The sequence below is a fragment of the Leptodactylus fuscus genome, chromosome 7 (assembly GCF_031893055.1).
Source record: "Leptodactylus fuscus isolate aLepFus1 chromosome 7, aLepFus1.hap2, whole genome shotgun sequence".
In the NCBI taxonomy this organism is placed as follows: Eukaryota; Metazoa; Chordata; class Amphibia; order Anura; family Leptodactylidae; genus Leptodactylus; species Leptodactylus fuscus.
The window spans coordinates 1,571,216-1,576,758 of NC_134271.1; positions in this window are offsets into that span (position 1 = coordinate 1,571,216).

Genomic DNA, 5,543 nt, shown 5'->3' on the forward strand with positions numbered 1-5,543 from the left:
TACAAGAGGCGATGACATCACATTCGCCATCATTACTACATACTATCATATAGGGTCACAACCCGGGACTGACCGCACCACAGATGGCACAACCTATAGATCTGTCCATGACACCGCACATGTGGCCGATACTACAAGAACATTGGGGGGGTCTGAGCAGCTGCCCTGTAAATATGCTGAGAACACACGGGGTTAATCTGCTGCCCCATCTTCAGGAGGGAGAGGCTCCTGCTGCAGCCGGTGAGGAGAAGGGGGCGGGACTGACTGATGGCGGATTTTATATAGGCATTTCATAGCCTATATGTCCCCTCCTGTAGAGTATAAGAGTGCCGCCATATGTCCCCTCCCGTACAGTATAACAGAGTGCCGCCATATGTCCCCTCCCGTACAGTATAACAGAGTGCCGCCATATGTCCCCTCCCGTACAGTATAACAGAGTGCCGCCATATGTCCCCTCCCGTACAGTATAACAGAGTGCCGCCATATGTCACCTCCCGTAGAGTATAACAGAGTGCCGCCATATGTCACTTCCCATAGAGTATAACAGAGTGCCGCCATATGTCCCCTCCCGTACAGTATAACAGAGTGCCGCCATATGTCCCCTCCCGTACAGTATAACAGAGTGCCGCCATATGTCACCTCCCGTACAGTATAACAGAGTGCCGCCATATGTCACCTCCCGTAGAGTATAACAGAGTGCCGCCATATGTCACCTCCCGTACAGTATAACAGAGTGCCGCCATATGTCACCTCCCGTACAGTATAACAGAGTGCCGCCATATGTCACCTCCCGTAGAGTATAACAGAGTGCCGCCATATGTCACTTCCCATAGAGTATAACAGAGTGCCGCCATATGTCCCCTCCCGTACAGTATAACAGAGTGCCGCCATGTGTCCCCTCCCGTACAGTATAACAGAGTGCCGCCATATGTCCCCTCCCGTACAGTATAACAGAGTGCCGCCATATGTCACCTCCCGTACAGTATAACAGAGTGCCGCCATATGTCACCTCCCGTAGAGTATAACAGAGTGCCGCCATATGTCACTTCCCATAGAGTATAACAGAGTGCCGCCATGTGTCCCCTCCCGTACAGTATAACAGAGTGCCGCCATGTGTCCCCTCCCGTACAGTATAACAGAGTGCCGCCATATGTCACTTCCCATAGAGTATAACAGAGTGCCGCCATGTGTCCCCTCCCGTACAGTATAACAGAGTGCCGCCATATGTCCCCTCCCGTACAGTATAACAGAGTGCCGCCATGTGTCCCCTCCCGTACAGTATAACAGAGTGCCGCCATGTGTCACCTCCCGTACAGTATAACAGAGTGCCGCCATATGTCCCCTCCCGTACAGTATAACAGAGTGCCGCCATATGTCACCTCCCGTACAGTATAACAGAGTGCCGCCATATGTCCCCTCCCGTACAGTATAACAGAGTGCCGCCATATGTCCCCTCCCGTACAGTATAACAGAGTGCCGCCATATGTCCCCTCCCGTACAGTATAACAGAGTGCCGCCATATGTCACCTCCCGTACAGTATAACAGAGTGCCGCCATATGTCCCCTCCCGTACAGTATAACAGAGTGCCGCCATATGTCACCTCCCGTACAGTATAACAGAGTGCCGCCATGTGTCACCTCCCGTACAGTATAACAGAGTGCCGCCATGTGTCCCCTCCCGTACAGTATAACAGAGTGCCGCCATGTGTCCCCTCCCGTACAGTATAACAGAGTGCCGCCATATGTCACCTCCCGTACAGTATAACAGAGTGCCGCCATATGTCCCCTCCCGTACAGTATAACAGAGTGCCGCCATATGTCCCCTCCCGTACAGTATAACAGAGTGCCGCCATATGTCCCCTCCCGTACAGTATAACAGAGTGCCGCCATATGTCCCCTCCCGTACAGTATAAAAGAGTGCCGCCATATGTCCCCTCCCGTACAGTATAACAGAGTGCCTCCATATGTCCCCTCCCGTACAGTATAACAGAGTGCCGCCATATGTCCCCTCCCGTACAGTATAAAAGAGTGCCGCCATATGTCCCCTCCCGTACAGTATAACAGAGTGCCTCCATATGTCCCCTCCCGTACAGTATAAAAGAGTGCCGCCATATGTCCCCTCCCGTACAGTATAACAGAGTGCCTCCATATGTCCCCTCCCGTACAGTATAACAGAGTGCCGCCATATGTCCCCTCCCGTACAGTATAACAGAGTGCCTCCATATGTCCCCTCCCGTACAGTATAACAGAGTGCCGCCATATGTCCCCTCCCGTACAGTATAAAAGAGTGCCGCCATATGTCCCCTCCCGTAGAGTATAACAGAGTGCCGCCATATGTCCCCTCCCGTACAGTATAAGAGTGCCGCCATATGTCCCCTCCCGTACAGTATAACAGAGTGCCGCCATATGTCCCCTCCCGTACAGTATAAGAGTGCCGCCATATGTCCCCTCCCGTACAGTATAACAGAGTGCCGCCATATGTCACCTCCCGTACAGTATAACAGAGTGCCGCCATATGTCACCTCCCATAGAGTATAACAGAGTGCCGCCATATGTCACCTCCTATACAGTATAACAGAGTGCCGCCATATGTCACCTCCCGTACAGTATAACAGAGTGCCGCCATGTGTCCCCTCCCGTACAGTATAACAGAGTGCCGCCATGTGTCCCCTCCCGTACAGTATAACAGAGTGCCGCCATGTGTCACCTCCCGTACAGTATAACAGAGTGCCGCCATATGTCCCCTCCCGTACAGTATAACAGAGTGCCGCCATATGTCACCTCCCGTACAGTATAACAGAGTGCCGCCATGTGTCCCCTCCCGTACAGTATAACAGAGTGCCGCCATATGTCCCCTCCCGTACAGTATAACAGAGTGCCGCCATATGTCACCTCCCGTACAGTATAACAGAGTGCCGCCATATGTCCCCTCCCGTACAGTATAACAGAGTGCCGCCATGTGTCACCTCCCGTACAGTATAACAGAGTGCCGCCATGTGTCACCTCCCGTACAGTATAACAGAGTGCCGCCATATGTCCCCTCCCGTACAGTATAACAGAGTGCCGCCATGTGTCCCCTCCCGTACAGTATAACAGAGTGCCGCCATGTGTCACCTCCCGTACAGTATAACAGAGTGCCGCCATATGTCCCCTCCCGTACAGTATAACAGAGTGCCGCCATATGTCCCCTCCCGTACAGTATAACAGAGTGCCGCCATATGTCCCCTCCCGTACAGTATAACAGAGTGCCGCCATATGTCCCCTCCCGTACAGTATAAAAGAGTGCCGCCATATGTCCCCTCCCGTACAGTATAACAGAGTGCCTCCATATGTCCCCTCCCGTACAGTATAACAGAGTGCTGCCATATGTCCCCTCCCGTACAGTATAAAAGAGTGCCGCCATATGTCCCCTCCCGTACAGTATAACAGAGTGCCGCCATATGTCCCCTCCCGTACAGTATAACAGAGTGCCGCCATATGTCACCTCCCATAGAGTATAACAGAGTGCCTCCATATGTCCCCTCCCGTACAGTATAACAGAGTGCCGCCATATGTCCCCTCCCGTACAGTATAACAGAGTGCCTCCATATGTCCCCTCCCGTACAGTATAACAGAGTGCCGCCATATGTCCCCTCCCGTACAGTATAAAAGAGTGCCGCCATATGTCCCCTCCCGTAGAGTATAACAGAGTGCCGCCATATGTCCCCTCCCGTACAGTATAAGAGTGCCGCCATATGTCCCCTCCCGTACAGTATAAAAGAGTGCCGCCATATGTCCCCTCCCGTACAGTATAAGAGTGCCGCCATATGTCACCTCCCGTACAGTATAACAGAGTGCCGCCATATGTCCCCTCCCGTACAGTATAACAGAGTGCCGCCATATGTCCCCTCCCGTACAGTATAACAGAGTGCCGCCATATGTCCCCTCCCGTACAGTATAAGAGTGCCGCCATATGTCCCCTCCCGTACAGTATAACAGAGTGCCGCCATATGTCACCTCCCGTACAGTATAACAGAGTGCCGCCATATGTCACCTCCCATAGAGTATAACAGAGTGCCGCCATATGTCCCCTCCCGTACAGTATAAGAGTGCCGCCATATGTCCCCTCCCGTATAGTATAACAGAGTGCCGCCATATGTCCCCTCCCGTACAGTATAACAGAGTGCCGCCATATGTCACCTCCCGTAGAGTATAACAGAGTGCCGCAATATGTCACCTCCCGTACAGTATAACAGAGTGCCGCCATATGTCACCTCCCATAGAGTATAACAGAGTGCCGCCATATGTCCCCTCCCGTACAGTATAACAGAGTGCCGCCATATGTCCCCTCCCGTACAGTATAACAGAGTGCCGCCATATGTCACCTCCCGTAGAGTATAACAGAGTGCCGCAATATGTCACCTCCCGTACAGTATAACAGAGTGCCGCCATATGTCACCTCCCATAGAGTATAACAGAGTGCCGCCATATGTCCCCTCCCGTACAGTATAACAGAGTGCCTCCATATGTCCCCTCCCGTACAGTATAACAGAGTGCCGCCATATGTCCCCTCCCGTACAGTATAAAAGAGTGCCGCCATATGTCCCCTCCCGTAGAGTATAACAGAGTGCCGCCATATGTCCCCTCCCGTACAGTATAAGAGTGCCGCCATATGTCCCCTCCCGTACAGTATAAAAGAGTGCCGCCATATGTCCCCTCCCGTACAGTATAAGAGTGCCGCCATATGTCACCTCCCGTACAGTATAACAGAGTGCCGCCATATGTCCCCTCCCGTACAGTATAACAGAGTGCCGCCATATGTCCCCTCCCGTACAGTATAACAGAGTGCCGCCATATGTCCCCTCCCGTACAGTATAAGAGTGCCGCCATATGTCCCCTCCCGTACAGTATAACAGAGTGCCGCCATATGTCACCTCCCGTACAGTATAACAGAGTGCCGCCATATGTCACCTCCCATAGAGTATAACAGAGTGCCGCCATATGTCCCCTCCCGTACAGTATAAGAGTGCCGCCATATGTCCCCTCCCGTATAGTATAACAGAGTGCCGCCATATGTCCCCTCCCGTACAGTATAACAGAGTGCCGCCATATGTCACCTCCCGTAGAGTATAACAGAGTGCCGCAATATGTCACCTCCCGTACAGTATAACAGAGTGCCGCCATATGTCACCTCCCATAGAGTATAACAGAGTGCCGCCATATGTCCCCTCCCGTACAGTATAACAGAGTGCCGCCATATGTCCCCTCCCGTACAGTATAACAGAGTGCCGCCATATGTCACCTCCCGTAGAGTATAACAGAGTGCCGCCATATGTCCCCTCCCGTACAGTATAACAGAGTGCCGCCATATGTCACCTCCCATAGAGTATAACAGAGTGCCGCCATATGTCCCCTCCCGTACAGTATAACAGAGTGCCGCCATATGTCCCCTCCCGTACAGTATAACAGAGTGCCGCCATATGTCACCTCCCGTACAGTATAAGAGTGCCGCCATATGTCACCTCCCGTACAGTATAAGAGTGCCGCCATATGTAACCTCCCAT